Below are 16,657 nucleotides of genomic sequence, written 5' to 3' on the forward strand. Positions count from 1 at the left end.
TGATATAACTACTCATACAGATTGATATTACTTTGTTTTATTGGTTTGATTTATTCTGTTTTCCCCTTAAGTTGATTTATTCTCTCTCTCTCTCTGTCTCTCTCTCTCTCTCTCTCTCTCTCTCTCTCTCTCTCTCTCTGGATTGGCAGCATTTACTTTTACCCATGAAACATCTCTCTAGCCCTGGTTAGGTTTATTTTTTGTTGTTGTTTTTTGTTTTTTATTTTTTATATAAGTGATATTTTCCAGTATAGTGCATGGTTGTTGATCATACATGAAACTATCAATATTTATAACTATCGTGTATCTCTGATGAGCTCTTAGGAACCTAATACGTTATGGTTTTTTTAATTAATTCTCTTGGAGTGGTAGCATGTGAAGTCAAGTTGTCTCCCAGGCTCCGTGCTTCATCATCTGCAGTGAGAAAGCACCCAATTATTGTCTTATTGATTAGTGCTCTGCATAGCACTGGAGTGTTCTGCAGATAATTAAGACCCACACTTACTTTAAATAGCCGAAGAACTGTCATGTGATTCCCCCATCTGAACTGTGTGGGTGATGGAAAGCAATGCAGCTTCCTGCATAGACACAGACCCAACCAGGGTCTTTTAGAGCAAGGCCTTCAAGGGCACTTCCTTCACACAAATGGCCAGGGCAGCTGGAGATCATTTTCATGCAGATCTTCAAGAGCTTTGATATTCCTAGTCAAAGTTGTGCAGGCATTAGAAGAAAGAAAATGAAGGTTGTACCGACCTTCAAGAGTTCTTCCATCTGACTGACATCCATTTGCATGTGCTTGTCTAGAACCAATTCATTACTTGCCCTAGTCAAATGTAATTAGAACAGACTAACTGGAAAGGATGTCCACTGTCTCCAAGGACCAAGTACATCTACCTTAAACACCCAGTGCTGTTGAGAAAAGAGCTCTTGCGGGTTGTGGTGGCGCACGCAGGTAGGATTTGCTGAAGGAGGCAGAGGCAGGAGGATCACTAGTTCAAGAAAAGAGCTCTTTTCCCCTGAGGTTAGTCTGACACAGTGGTGATGGGCTTGCTCCTCTCCAGATGGAAAAACTGAGATGTTTCATTTAATATTGATGTGCTTTTAGACAATATTCTCCTATTGTTAACATTGGGTCCATGTTACACACTAGAAAGCTTTATGGCTCTGTCATATGAATGTGTGCTGTTTAAGGGAATAGCTTAAATACTTGGCTTTATGGTGGTCTCAGGGATAACTTTGCAGCCCTAAGGGCTGAGCCTCTTCCTCAAGATTCAACATGGTCTCTAGAGCCTTAGGATTCAAATCTCTGTTTCTGGGATCTTAGAGGGGGTTGCGGGGGAGATAAGAGTGAGAGTTGGTGTAATTAAAGTGAAGCAGAGCAGGAATATTCTTTAGGTCAAGTTCTCTGAAACTGCCACCCAATCCTTCCAGCTACATCCATTGACCAAAGCCCAGCCCCACCACACTGTAATGGCTTGCACCTGAATTGTCCACTATAGACTCATGGTTTTGACACTTAATTCTTGGCTGGTGGTGGTATTTGAGATGGTCAAGAAAATTTGAGATTCCGTTTCTAGTTGGAGGAGGTTAGTCAGTGAAGGTGGGTTCCTGGGAGTGGCCACTTCCTGTCACTCACACTGCTTCCCAGCCATCCAAGATGTAGACTGAACTGCCCTATTGTGACTTCCCCACCAAGATGAACTGAATCCTCCAAAGTTTGAGACAATCAACCTTCCCTTAAGTTGCTACTATTGGGCATTCCATCGCAGAAGTGCAAGTAACTTGAGTGTCTTAAGTGCAGAGGACATTGGGAAGAGTAATCCTAGTTAACTGAAAAGCAGATTTCTAATTGAGAAAATCTAAGTCATGGATATGGGTTTACTTTTAAAATGAGCATAATGATAATAACAATTTCAAAGCTTTTGTAATGGTTAATTGGCGTTACTAATATCTTACACAGTAGTTGTTTTCATTTCATTTCCAGATAGCATTGCTAAAGTACCCTAACAAAACCAACTTTGAGAAAGAAAGTCTTGGTTGGCCTCACAGTTTCAGGTGACAGTCCATCACGGGAGAGAGTCTAGGCAGGAATTTAAAGCAGCCAGCCACATCATTATATAGTTGCTCAGTAGACATAGCTAGTCCAGAGCTGAGGGGAAATAAAAGTGGGCAAACCTGCACTCATTGCTTTCTCTACTCTTACACCGCTGTCCATGACCCATGCCCAGGGTCTTCTCCATGTTGTCCAAGCATTCAAAAAAAATTAGGGATGCACATCTCTTCTTGGAACTCTTCTTCTTGCTCAAATCCTCATGCATAAGCTTAGTCTAGAACCCATGATAAGAAAACTTTCCAACTTCAATTAATGTAATCAAGTTGAATCCCCACATACATGGTCACAGGACACCTGAGCACAATCTCTCATTGAGACCCTCTTCTTGGGTGATTCTAGATTGTATCATACGTTAATATGTTGATATAATATTGTCTCAACATACCCTATGATCTAGATTATAAATAACAAGCTAACGTTTTAGTATAATTGCCCTCCCAAGTCACCCAAGTAATGAACTTCTATTGGTTTCTACTATGAATATGAAGTTTCTTTACAAGTACAAAAATATTTGAAGAATCCCTGTGAATAGCAGGACTTTGCAGTGAGTGGTATTTGTATTTTTCTAAACTCACAAATCCATATGTTGACCAAACTAAAGTCTGAAAAGGTGGAGCCCTTCCTTGTGTTGGTCACTTGGACTTGCCAGCTAAGTGGCACACTGGAATGGGAGTCCCACAGCTCCTTCTGTAGAGTCCAAAGCTCATTATCCTTGATCCAGCTCCCCTTCCTTCCATAATGACAGATTCTTGAGTGTTGGCCAGAAGGCTGGAACATGCTGAAATATAAAAATGTCCTACTTAAACTCTAAACTTATTAAGAGTGCCAGGATAGTCTGTTCAACCTCAGGCTATTAACTGAAATTTCTCTGCTGCTTCTTCATGATCCAGGAAGATGTGATTGCATTGAACACATTTGAAACTTCAACCTTGTCTTACCACTAGGGGCTCAGCATTCACTTTTTACACTCTAAAGAGAAAGAAAAACATATCTGGTGTGATCAAGTGAAATGTATACATGTGTCATGTGAACATTCTGTACCAAGAGGAAAATGTTAGTTTCATTGTCCAAAAGAAAATCATTTTAAATAAAATAATTTAATCTAAAATGTGGTGGTTAGGTCCTTGAAGTTTGAATTTCTGATACAGACACAATTATTTTCTAGAATCACTGGGCAAAATTCTCCCCTTCGAGGAAATAAGCCTACATTGACATTGAAGGTGACATTTGAATAAGGCTTCAGCTCTGCTCCAATAATATCAACTAGCTGGCTAGATCTTCCAAACAGAAAAGACCAAGAAGTTCTCCAAGTTCCTGGAAATGCCCTAGGAAGGAAAAGGTACACATGGGAGAACTGTCACATCCCGGTGCCTGCACACCTCAGCATGTGTCCTGAGTCTTTTATCAGATGGAAGCTGAAAGCTTAGTGTCATCCTTTTAACCCATCTCTGTCTTTTTCTTACCAGATTTCACACGAAATTCACTTTTTATTATAAATTGTAATGAATAATCCCCATTGTAGCAGTAATAGTGTCAGGAGGAGGAGAGACAGGAGGAGGAGGAGGAGGAGGAGGAGGAGGAGGAGGAGGAGGAGAAAGGGGGAGGTTGGGGAGGAGGATGGAGAGAGGCACCTGCCACTTACTAAATGCCATTCTGTGCTAACCAGTGAGATACTCTCTCTTTCTACATGTTAGCATAGGTATCAACCATCTGTAATGCTGGGTTACACCCATCTGTAACACAGGTTAGCAGCAGATTCAACATTTAAAGTTGATCAACCACAGATACCCTACATCATCACTTCTTGTTTCTTAGAGCAGTTACTTTCTTCTTTGTTGTGTTAATAATTAAATGAACTTTCCTGGTTTTCCAGATTCATTTCTGTTGTTGTGGAAAAAACAAGCCAAACAAACAAAAACAAAAACAAAAACAAAAACCTCACCCTAAGCACCTTAGAGGAGGGTTGGGCTCATTGGGTTAATAATTCCAGGCTACACTGCACCATTTCTGGGAGCTCAGTGCTGGGACTCAGGCAGCTGGGTCCATCACATCCATAGTCTGGAGCAAAGAGAAGATACCTGTGTCCTTGCTTGTTTGCTTGATGGCCGAAATCAGCTGACTTTCTTCACTGTTCTACAGTTCAGGGCCCCATCCATGAAATTGAAACGTCCACCCTGAGGATGGGCCTTCCCACCTCAATTAACAATCCAGACAATCTCCCACAGACATTCCCAAGGCCAACCTGACTGCTGCCCATCCTCATTAAGACTTTCTGTCCAGGAAATTGTAGTTGGTGTTGAGGTAACAGTTAAACTCTTGAGCCCAGTAACCTCGTTTTCATTTATGAATAATTTGCCCTTGTTTCCATGCACATCTTGTCTCCAACACTCATTAACTTCTTTCCCCTTCCTGTTTTTGATGAAGGAACGGAGAAGCTGAGTAACACACATTGTTCTAAACCTAGTAACTATCCAAAGCATTTAGGTGAAGGACACAAAACCATCCGAAATATAAATATGGACAGACAATGAAATGTTCTACCAGGAAAGAAACAGAATGGTCATCTCTCTCAATATAGGAGAATGTGCAGGGAGCTTTCTTAATTTGTCCTGCACTGTTTGGGACTTTGTCTACTCAAATATTAAATTAATACCTTTAATTAATATCTAGTGAACCCTCTATGTACAAATGCCTTGGATCTATAGAATTATCTTTGTGTCCAGAAAAAAAATCTATTCTTTGCTAACTTTCCATCATTGTATGCCTGTAGCTTCCGTTTACTGGAACAGTTAATCATACTTCCAACAGTTGCACACAGTGACCCCTTGGGGAAATGTTGCTAAACAGTATATTCATATATATATGTGTGTGTGTGTGTATGTATATATGTATATATATTGTAACACATGTATATATGCAAAACCATGCATGTGTATTCATGCACTCCTAAACTTTTCTGAAAGAGAACATTATAGATAAATAATCTGTTGCTTATAGAATATCAAAGTTAGCCTTTAATGTGCATTTTACTTTAAGTAAGTTAAAATATTTCACAGATGTTTATTATGTCTGAATGTTACCCCTAATTATTCATGGATAAAGTATCCAGAATACAGCTCAATTATTCTCACCAGCTCAGGCGCAGAGGAAATAATATGACATGAAGCCAAGTGATCCTGAGCCAAACAGTGACTGCAGGCTGTGAGCACTCAGAGGGATCCAAGTCAGGTACACAGTCTCCTGCCAGCCCCTCCCATGACCCTGTCCTGTCCTGTGTTCCCCGGCCTCTCTGCTCTGTTCCATTAATCAGCTCCTCTCTCATAGAGCTTTGTGCATAACAATACAGGCAATGCAGCATCCGGGACCGCAGCCTCCAAGCATCTCTGTGTATGGAGCAAGTTATCACCAAAGGAGAAGGGGAACTTGGATGATGAATTTGGAAAGGACACACTCCAAGAGGTCATCGATCTGCACTCTCCTCACAGCCCTTCAGGTCCTGAGTGCTGGGCAATAAAGACTTGTAGAGATATCACAGCTGGAGTGTTCAAGAAGTGTCAGCACAGCAACACATCAGGACAGAAACTCGTAGGAAAGCAAAACCACTCACCTGACCGAATGGAAAGAAAGGAAGGAAGAGAATGAAATTCCACAGGCTTCTTTGTAGACACACCCCCAATTCCCTGTAGACCTCTCACTAGGCTCCACCTTCTAAAGGGTCCACCACCTCAGGGTAACTCCTTACTAGGGACCTTTGGGAGATGTTCCAGTCTAGGTTGCTGACTGTATCTCTTTTGCTAAGTTAATTAATTCAAATACGCAATCTACCTCAGAATTGCAACTGAGTAAGTCATACCTCAGAATGCAGCTCAGCAACAATGGTTAGAGTCTGAAAGCTGTACCGAGAGATGGAGCACTAGTGTCGAAGTTGAACCTGCGTAGAAGATAAAAGCTCAAGTGTGAAATCTTCAGAGTTCAGAAAGAAAATAGTCAGTTTATCACCGCCCCATTGTTAAATGACTTAGAGCAAATGTGAAATGACCGTAGTGACGAGCTTACTCCTGTGATGACAAAGTGCTCTTTAAAGAAGTCTATTTTAAGTGCCAGTGGCAAGAATGAGCAACCGGCTGAGTGACTCATTGTATAGGAGGGAAGGCACATAGGGAAACGATGTGTGTGCAGGACAGAAGATTCCTGTAAAGGTGTCCATATGGTAAATGGTAGGACTTCTCAAGTGAGCCCAAATCCCACATATAAACCCAAATGGGGAGAAGAGTCAAGGAGGAGAAAGGAGAAATTGAGGCCATAGAGTGAATTAATTAGCTAACATCTGAAAAGGTAGTTATGTGAAGCAGTGAAAAGACAACCGGGACTCAGCCATAGAGATGTGGGCACAGCCAGCTCTGCCTGGGACCCACCTTCAGCTTCCTACGTCATGACTAACAGTTGGTCAACGCTAAAGCTGTACTTGTAAAGTGTTTTGGCAGTCACTGACTGTGTTTATTTTAACTGTGCAAAGCTTGGTTAATACTTTTTGCCTTCTGTATGACTAAGAAATTTTTTAAAGTTCTTTTTTATTTGCAGGCAATGAGAAGTTTAATGTTGGGTATATATACATATATATACACATATACATGTGTATATATATATATGTGTGTGTATGTATATATGAGTATATGTACACACACACATACACACACATATATAGTTTCCAACTCAAAAATGTCAAATGGGCAATAACTTTACAGAAGTGGTTTTATGAGAAAGTAGGGAAAGAAATTGGAGACCTTAGTACAGAATATTATTTTGAGAATTTTGCTTTATATTGAGCAGAGAACTTGGGCTAATAGGGAAGAGGTATTATTTTTAAAGATGGTAGAGAAGAATGCTACTGCTTAGAGAGGGGAGGTGATCCAGAAGGGGAGGCAGTGGTGGGAGGGATAGCCTTGTTGGGGCATATCAACAGGTCACCTCTGTTGCTTTTGAGTCTGTGTCAAGCCACACATCACACAGATGTGGAAGACAGAGCAAGCTGCTCACCTCGAAGTGCCTGGAAACTGATGAGGCCTGGGATACAGATGATGCTTCAAAGCCATGCCTCCCATGATCAGGAGAGCTCCTGGTAGGTTGGCTGTACTTTGCCAAGGTTTACCAGCTCCTGATTGTGCCATGGGCTTAGAATGGTGTCTTTAACATCCTAGCCCTTAAGGAACACTTACCTAAATCCTAGAAGAGGGTGAAGGAAGTAAGCATGTATACTATGCAGATGATGGTAGTCAGTCTGATTGTACAGGGAGAAAGGGGAATCCGCATGCTGGGGAGCAAACCTCTACTCCTACAGTAGCAATATGAAAGAAAATAAAAGAAAGAAACAATTCATCAATTCTACTTCTTAGAACAGGGGCATGGACAAAGTTTATAAAGATGATGAGTATTTACAAAAAGTTACATCAATGAACCAAGGTCATGGGTTTCCCTATTTCTAAAACTTAAACACCTAAAGTAGAGTTTTAAAAAGGCAAGGCATGGAGTGGGTTAGATTCCTTATCAGACATATAGTCCAGTAACATTTGTATAAAAAAATTAGAATGTAAAGGACCATGCGGATTAAGGGCAATGAACAATATCATTCTAGCTTCCTTTCTGCAGCTGCGATAAAACATTATGATCAAAAGCAGCTTAGGGAAGGAGGGAACTTATTCCATCCTGCATGTGCAGGTCACAGCCTATCACATATATCTATACATACATACATACATACATACATACATACATACATATATACTTGAGGTAGGAACTTGAAGCAAAAACTATGGAGAAATGCTATTTTCTGGCTCTCTCATAAACTCAGGCCTAGCTAGCTTTCTTATACAGCCCAGAACCACCTGCCTAAGGATAATGACACCCAGAGTGAATTGGGCCCTTCTCTATCAATAACCAATTGAAACGGTAGCAATAGCGATAAGACACAACCACAAACTAATATGATCTGGGCAATTCCTCAGTGAGGCTTCTCCTTTCGGATGACTCTAGTTTATGTCAAATAGCACTAAGTAAGATGGATGGATGGATAGGTAGATATGTAGAAATATGTGTGTGTGTGTGTGTGTGTGTGTGTGATTTCTTTAAAAAAAAAAAAAGCCCTAGCAATGCAGCCCACTCATTCTGAAAACAACAAAAAAAAAAACCTGATAATTCTAATAAGAAACCAGGGGAAGAAGTGTGGATGAAGAGCTAGCCTTATTTGTAGGGCTTATGTAAAAAATAAAAATAGATCTGAAGTAAATATACAGAACATTCACATCTGTTCTGCTTTAGTGAACACACAGTGTCTGCTATAATTATCTGAAATGTTTTTCATTTTCAAATAATACTAAAATGATAGATAATGGAAGGAGGATTATAATTTACCACTGAGCCTTGGAAGAAGACACTGGGGATCTTTAAAGATAATATCATGGCCATTCCCTCCAGCTGCCCCTTCTCTTCTCAGGCTGGAGCCAAGAAAGCCTCTCTCCGTCCCGCTGTGTTCTTCTATGCTTCCTTCTTCCCCAGAAAGGGGGTGAAGGGCAGGGTAAACGCATCAAGTTTTAAAGCAGAACCACTTAGCTTTGATCTTCTGCCCTCTCATCCAAACCCTGCCTGGGACATAATTTTTTCCAACTAAGTGGTATTTTAGTGCATAAAACAGTATTTTTGCCTTAACTAGATAACTTCTCTACAAACAAACTTGGGGAGTTTTGAAGTATCAGGTAGTAAGGAACTGAATGAATGCACAGTACAAAAACCCAACTCTCTGACAACAGGTCTACAAACACCCAGGAGCCCAGGCTTGCAGACAAATGCTAACATAAACTTTAGGATTATGGGTAGGGTGTGAGCTTGGAGCATCTTTGTTTTCTGGTGGAGGAGTGGACACAGAGCAGAGAATCCTTTTACCTTACCCCCTATCCTATTTCCTTAAGAGTGTCTTGGAGTTTGGTTAAGCTTCCCTCTTTCATTCTCCTTGAGCTGCCCAGGTAAATCTTTCAAACCCTGGGTGTTTCTTCTGCATCTCAGAGGACTTTTAAAAAGAGCTGCCCGTGGCTGTGAGTTTGCTGTTCATCAGTCAGTCTGGCATCAGAACACATGGCATCTAAAGCAGAAACTAAAGGTGAAAGGCAGCCCTGCCTCTCTGTGTGCATTCACTGAGTAGAGACTTTTGGCTAAACAGTGTGTAGATAGGTGCCAAACAGGTTCATCCCTTGGCCTTGCTAAATGCATCCTCCATTCAATAGTCAATGCAGGTATAAATGCCAGCCAATAAAATCAACCAGTGGCTGTGCCACCTTGCAAAGCCAACTACTTCAAGTCAAAGACACACTATCAAATTTCTTTGGTAAAACAGATATATTCTTTCTTTAAAACTACAATATATCCAATATGACAGCTAACATAAGCACAGATCACAACCCCATTACCATGAGGTGAACAGCTATCAAGTTGTCGTACCCTTAGGAAACCTGTTAAACATGCTTTCAGAGTTTACTCTATGTGTAGAATTTTAGACCATAGATGCTTCTACATCTACTGTCTAAATTTTACATAAAAAGTGGATTTGAGGGGATGAAGAGATAGCTCAGAGGTAAGGAACACTGGCTCTCAACTGTTGTAACTCCAACTTCAGGGGATGTGATGCCTCCTTCTGGCCTCTTTGGGCATCTACATATGACATATACACACAGAGACACATATACACATACATATACATAAACAAAAGTAATAAAAATAAATGAAGAGAAGTTTTACATGTCAACAAGCAATGTTTGCCCTCTTGAATGTTCATCTCTGTGAACAGCACATGATGCATGGTGTAGCCTGACATTACAGCATGCTCATCTTGTATTTTCTTGTTATTTCTCATCCATCACTGAGGTTGGGTTATTACCTTAAAAGCCAATGTTTTGAAGGCCCAGGTCCATAATGCAACTTTCCTTTGCTCCTTCAGTCCTAAGCTCCTCCAGTACTATCAGAATATCTGTACAGATCTATTCACACATTGTTGTGTCACTTGTTAAGGGATGGCATGCCGAATCTAGAAACTTCTCTTTGTAGGAATCTATGCCAGTCATATCAGATCCTACTGAAGTCTGAATTCAGTTCTGGTTACCAGTTTTGTTTTGTTTTGAACAGCCCCCCCACCCCCCGCTTCCCTTTCTCCCTTTTGCTCCGGCCCTGTTCACTCCGGCCCATAGGTTATTTATTTCTCATTTCGGATGGTTGTGAGCCACCATGTGGTTGCTGGGATTTGAACTCAGGACCTTCAGAAGAGCAGTCGGTGCTCTTAACCACTGAGCCATCTCTCCAGCCCTCCAGGTACCAGTTTTAAGGAAGGACTGACTAATTAAGCTTTACATTTATACTGACAAATTAAGCTGTAAATAACCACGATCTTTCTTAAGAAAAAAATGATCACATTAACTGGGTTCAATTAGCTTGAGAAAAGCATACAGATGGGAACCTAATAACAGTCTTCAAATATTGGAGTTAATATCAGGATGGATTATATACAAAAGAAAACCAAGAGAGGGCAAAAGTATCTGCAAATTCCATTAGTCTGGGGTCACTAAGACTGGAATGGGGGGAGGTGAAATCTATGAGAGTGGCCCTAGTAAAGACACCTAAGAATGGGGGATACAGAGCCTGAACTGGACATCTCGTTGAGGGACTGGGACATCAACCCAGCCACAAAACCTTTGATCTACAATTTGTCCTGCCTGCAAGATGTGCTGGGATAAAGGAAGGTAGCATAAAACGTGTAGGAGTGGCCAATGACTGGTCCAGCTTCAGAACTGTGCCACAAGAGGGAACCCATGCCTGACACTGACCAGGAGCCAGAGGCTGAATAACTAGCATAGAGCCAAACATGACTGGCCAAAAAAGAAAAAGAAAGGGAGGGAGGGACAGAGGGAGAAAGAGAGAGAGAGAGAGAGAGAGAGAGAGAGAGAGAGAGAGAGAGAGAGAGAGTAAATGAAATGATTCCTAATGCTATTATGCTATCCTTGTAGTCTGGAGTCTAGCGGAATCATCATCAGAGAGGCTTCATCCAGCAATTGATAGGAAAAGTTGCAGAGACTGACAGTCAAACATTTGGCAGAACTTGAGTAATCCCAAAGAAGGAGAGAAAGGAGCCAGATGGCTCAGGGATAACACAAGAATGAGGCCCACAGGATCAGCTAGCATGGGTTCATAGGGACTCATAGAGACTGAAGCAAAAATCAAGGAGGTCTGACCCAGGTCCTCTGCATGTACATTAAGGATGTGTAGCTTAGTGTTCTTGTGAGACTCCTAACAGCGGGAATGGGGCTGTCTCTGACTCTTGCCTGCTCTTGGGGCCCTTTTCCTCCTACCGAATTGCCTCATCCAGCCTTGATATGAGGTTTGTGTCTGGTCTTATTGTAACTGTTAGGCCATTTTAGCTTGATACCTGTGGAAGTCCAGCTCTTTTCTGAAGGGAAATGGAAGAGAAGTGGCCCTGCAGGAGAGAGGAGGTAGGGTAGAAGGTACTAGGGGAGAGGAAGGAGGAGAAACCATGGTCAGGATGTAATATATGAGAGAAGAATTCTTTAAAATCAAGCAGGAGAGATGTTCTTTGTATTACTTCTGTTTGGCTAATAGGGAATTGACTATTAAGGGTCCTCCCTTTCCTCTATATAAGGAAGGCAGAAGTTAAACATCACAGATGTTCACCTTTATCACCCCAACAATGGCACCATGGAATCTACCTCCTGTCTAACACTAGCTTTCCCCATGCGGTTCCCTTCTCTCCCTGTCATCCCAGAAACCCAAAATGCTCCTCCTTTGCTTTATACTTTATTAAAATCTACTGATGTGTTAGAAGCTGTCTGGGTGCACGTTCCAGGCACCCCAAGTTCCTCTGTGCTGGGTGCTTATCTGTGTGTGCCTGTGCTATGCTAATGACTTTAACTTGCTTTCCTTCAGTTAATGTCCCTTGTATTAGTTCAAGTCAGAGGACTTCAACCACGGAATGAGCTTAAGGTGGGGAGAGGGCAAATGGTGTTTCTCTTTCCTATTAGTTATAAGCTTGAACACTGGAACAATGCCATAGTTCAATTCTTTTGACCTTACGGATGGTGTAGAACTAATCTGTATCTCAATTTCTTTATCTAAAAAGACCATATGTAATAGCAACATTTTATTGCTTAGTTTCTGTAGAGTTACACACACACACACACTGGCTAGTGGGCTTGCACCAGTCCAAGAAGTTTTAGTGACTCTAGGACACAAATCATTTCAGAGACAACTCCTTTGCAATGCAGGGAACCCCATCTGCTGCAAGCCATCAGGCAACAGCTAACAGAGTATCCACTGGTGATTCCACAGAGCAGAACAGACCCCAGTCTAGTGTCTTGGCCCAGATCATTTCTCAGACCTCAGCAAAGCCTAGAACTCCAGGCACCCACAGAACCACCTCCCTAATTACCTCCTTGCTTCAGCAATTTGAATGTTTGGTCAGAGGGGAGTTGTTTGCAAAATTGACCAATAAACAAAATCCCACAGGGCAGTAGCCTGGAAATCTTCCCTGTGTGGTGAGGGATGTCTTCATTCCATGCCCAACCACAGGAGCGAGCACACTGGCTACCTGAAGCCCGGAGCACAGTCCCACCCTCCTTGGTCTTAGGACTGAAAATTCTTTGTTAGCTACCCAATGAGAGAGCCACTGCCAGTCCCTGCTGGAAACATGTCCCGACCTTAGATGGACTGTGTTTTTCTTGATGCTAACAATGACTAGCCTTCAGTCCTGAAATGGAGACTGTATATCTGAGATCTTCTGATGCACTGCCTAGGGTCAACACTGCCTCAAAAAAAAAAAAAAAAAAAAACCACAAACCCAACAATTTTCACTTAAAATACATACATAGATTCAAGTAACTAGGTTCAAGGATTTATCCCCACTTGATTTCAAAAATTCATTGACTATCAGTGCTGCAGATTTTAAGGATACAGACAAGGACTTCATAAGTCCTTGGTCATCCAATAGATTTTTTTTTTTTGCTTGTTTCTTTTTTCATTTGTTTATTCATCCGTGTTGTTTCGTTTTGCTTTTTCATCTCTTTGCTAGTTGATGAACCTTGCAGGATCCTCATGAAATCTTTCAGCTCCCCTCCACTTAGTGACATACACATCTTACATTCAGATACAAATGCTATCAAGCCTCTGTTCCTCCTTAGCATGATTCTCCCTGCACCATGTCCTTTCCTCCAATGCAGGCACCATCACTGCCGTCATATTGGGAAGAGTTTCTAAGGTGGCTGTCATGGTTTAAATATGCTTGGTCTGCGGAGTGGTACTATTTGGAGGTGTGGCCTTCTTGGAATAAGTATGTCACTGTGGGAATGGGCTTTGAGACCCTCATGCTAGCTGCCTGGAAGTCAGTCTTCCACTAGCAGCTTTAAGATGAAGATGTAGAACTCTCAGCTCCTCCTGTACCATGCCTGCCTGGATGCTGCCATGCTCCTGCCTTGATGATAATGGACTGAACCTCTGAATCTGTAAGCCAGCCCCAATAAAATGTTGTCCTTATAAGGGTTGTGTTGGTCATGGTGTCTGTTCACAGCAGTAAAACCCTAACACAGTGGGAATCATGATACAGGATTGAAAATGCCTTCAATACATGGCCCCCTGGTCTGGACCCCTTATTAACAGAGTTCACATTTGTACTTGTTTTGGCAGTCCATATTGCATGCATTCTGGGCTTAAATGAAATACACCAGTTTCACAACAGAATCATGATTGCTGAATTATGGCGAGATGGACATTTTTATAAAAGTGGTTTTGCATTTGTGCCATATGTACCACCCTTGAGAGCTGATGTTTACAATGGCACTAACTGATAAGTTGAGGCAGCTTTAGTTCTGGTTATGTTCTAATTACCAAGTGGAAGGTTCTAACTTCATGATGTCTCTGTGCAAAGTCCCAACCCCCAAACCTATCTGAACAAATCCCATACCACCTAAATCATTCTACAGATTCTAAAACCCAACCACATTTAACCTTTTCCTTCCCTAATAGTTACCCTACAGTCAGTGAACTGAAAGGTACCATACACTTGCCCTAGCACATCCTGACTTCATATCTGTACTTAAGCTCTCCCACACTAAGGTCTAGATGACAACAAATGTCCATCTGTCTGTGAAGCCTCTGAACTCCTTCCTCTGAGATCACCCTATTTTCCCAGTTAATCTCCCAAAAAACAAGATTTCACTAAGTTACCAACAAACCTGCCAGGTAGACACCCCACAAACAACAAATGTTTGTGGGAAGTTTGTGAGTCCCCAACTTTACAGAGTTAGTGAATGTCCTCTGAGAAGCTAGACACTGGTTATCCCTTCTAGGGGCAGTTAAATCAAGTGATCTAGGTTGCAAAGTTTCTTAGTCTAACAGTGTAGCATACTAAAAATTGTTCCTTGGGGGCCACCGTCAGCCCTCACACAACTGTTATCAATGCTTCAATGTGCCTTTCCAGTTTTCTGTAGCACAAAGGACAAAGTCAAGGGATATGAGGGAATAAGGACCTTCTTATTCTTGCTGTTGATTTGCAAAGCCCACACATCCACATGGGGTCAAGCTGACACATGAAAGAACCATGGAGATGTTGTTTCTTAAAAGTCATCAAAAAAGCCTTTGACCAAAAACCTATCACCTCCAGGGCCACCTTCATAATGGAATTCTCAAGTTAGTCTGGGGATTAAAAGCATCAAGACTGTACCCAAAAATATTATTAGGGAAACCGTATCAAACTATTACTATTAAACTATTAAATTTCTCACTCTCTGTCAGCCTGTGTTCAGCAAAATTTCCATTATTTGATAGCTTCTTACACATCACTTCTCCTTATTCTAAAGTCAGGTACCATGTGACTTAGCATGTGGGTTTGTGCAGTCTGAAGAGTGGGCATCTCTAGGATATATCATTGCTAGACATCTTTACTTCCTTCTCTTATTCTTATTGTAGAAAGGAACCAAGGAAGGGCAGCAGAGCAGAAAGAAAAGAAATAGAGTGGAAAAGAAAGAGAGAAGAAGTAGGAAGGGAGGGAGAGGAAAAGGGAGGGAGGGAGGGGAGGAGGGAGGGAGGGAGGAAGGGAAGAAGGAAAAGAGGGAAGGATAGAGGGAAAGATAACATAAAGGAAAGGAAAATAATTCAATACTATCAAAATTTATATATCAGTTTAGCTAGTAATATGTAATTATATATTATACAATAATGTATTATTTTGTATAGGTATGATATACATATATTATCCTTATAAAATGATAGATCTGGACTAGGGAGTGGGTTCAGTAAGTAAGAGTGTTGCTGCCTAAGCGTAAGGACCTGAATTTTCCAAGCACACATGTAAAGGGCTTGCACTGTTTTATATGAATGTGCCTCTGACCTTAGCACTGTGGAAGGCAGACACAGCTACATCCCTCCAACATCCTTTGAGTCTACCTGGAACAGGGAATCCCAGGATCAGTACTGGACCCTATCTGAAAGGGATAAGGCAATGTGTGATAAATCAGGAACATACAACACTAGGCTCTGGTTTCCACATGCACACACATGAGTGCACACACACATACACACACCACATATGTGCACATACATTATTCAGTCATACTTACACACATACACACACATGAGTGTATACATACCACATATATTCACATACACTATACAGGTGTACTCACACCCTCCACAGCCTTCCACAGATACAAGAAAGTACCAGTTTGTTTGTTTTTTTTATCTAAATGAAATTTCTAGAATGCTGATCTTCTCCATAGCTCTATCTCCTGTTTATCTGGTGGCCTCATCTTGAAACCAGTGGTTGTGTAAGTTAGACTTCTACTGAAAGGAATATGTGAAACCGTCAGCCTATAAAGAATAAAGATCGATTTTGACCAACAATTCCAAAACTTCAAACTATTATCAATTAGCTGTCTGAGGCTTCTGGCAAGACAGCACACAATGGTTCTGGTGGAACACAGCCATTCACTTCATGGAGAGTAAACCAAAAGCAGAGACTGTATTTTTCAATCCATATTTGATATCACTCTCTCATTGGCTTAAAACCGGTCATAAGCACATACTAGATCCAACCCCTTAAAGTCCACACTACCTCCCAAGGACACCAAGCTAGAGACCAAATCCTTAACACATGACACCCCAGAGACACTCAAGACCCAAACATTATCAATGACACTTGGTTAGTTTGTAATTCAAAAAAAATTTTTTTTGATTTGTAGTGCTAGGTATCAAATCCATTGGCCTCACTTATAGCTAGGCATTGCAATGCTCCACCATTGAGCTACAACCCTCATCTCCAATTTGAATGTTCTTTTCCATCTATTCTGACTCCCATCCACTCTATCCATCCTAACCTAAATCCTGGCTCTCTTGTGAAACCTTTCCAGATGTTCCAGGCCAGTGCTCTCTCTCTCTCTCTCTCTCTCTCTCTCTCTCTCTCTCTCTCTCTCTCTCNTCTCTCTCTCTCTCTCTCTCTCTCTC

The 16,657-nt window shown here is 41.5% G+C and overlaps 1 long non-coding RNA gene across 1 annotated transcript in view; it reads right to left on the reverse strand.

Annotated features, from left to right (window-relative positions):
• Positions 1 to 1,862: 1,862 nt before the first annotated feature.
• The window catches only part of LOC110296654, a 46,847-nt gene continuing 32,052 nt past the window's right edge, over positions 1,863 to 16,657 (reverse strand). Inside the window, exons 2-3 of the long non-coding RNA XR_002378450.1 lie at positions 9,055 to 9,245; positions 1,863 to 3,082 (exon numbers count right to left, since the gene is read on the reverse strand). This is a non-coding gene — a long non-coding RNA (uncharacterized LOC110296654). The remainder of the gene's footprint in view (positions 3,083 to 9,054; positions 9,246 to 16,657) is intronic.

The sequence above is a fragment of the Mus caroli genome, chromosome 1 (assembly GCF_900094665.2).
Source record: "Mus caroli chromosome 1, CAROLI_EIJ_v1.1, whole genome shotgun sequence".
NCBI lineage: Eukaryota > Metazoa > Chordata > Mammalia > Rodentia > Muridae > Mus > Mus caroli.